The following is a 561-nucleotide window of genomic DNA, read 5'->3' as shown; positions in this document are numbered from 1 at the left end:
GAGTACGTTAAATTTGTTGAGATGTTACCAATGTGTAGCTGGATACCATGCTAATATTCTCATAAATCTGTTTCATTTAATTTGGTTGATAATAAAAAATATTTTGGCCAATCGGCAAATCCCTATTTAATCTAGATACAATTGATAAGATTCGAATCCAAATCTGACTAGTAGGTAAACCCCATTTGGCATCCCCATAACTTACCATACGTTCCATCCTTGTGGAACCCCTAAATCATTCTGCCTAGGGGCTGATTATGCCTAAGTTGGAACAACTATTTTAGTTTCTTCTTCTGACCTATGCTTTCTGTACAACTCCATTAAGGAAACATGGACATTATTTGTCACCGTTCAAATGGATATAGTGAGCTTAGCTTCTATATACAGAGCCTGAGATCTTCCCCAGGCCCAGCTTGAGAGAGGAAGCTCAGCTCAATTCTTTAAAATTAATTAGGCCCAGTTTGGCTCGCGGGAATAAGGGTTTGGAATTGGAATCCAATTCCAACTGTGGTTGGACGGAATCGGAATCCCATTGCATTCCCCCATTTGATAGACAAGGTG

The sequence above is a fragment of the Nelumbo lutea genome, chromosome 3 (genome assembly GCF_056320005.1).
Source record: "Nelumbo lutea isolate HS-2025 chromosome 3, American lotus-T2T, whole genome shotgun sequence".
Classification (NCBI taxonomy): Eukaryota; Viridiplantae; Streptophyta; class Magnoliopsida; order Proteales; family Nelumbonaceae; genus Nelumbo; species Nelumbo lutea.
Note: the sequence above shows the minus strand (reverse complement) of the source record.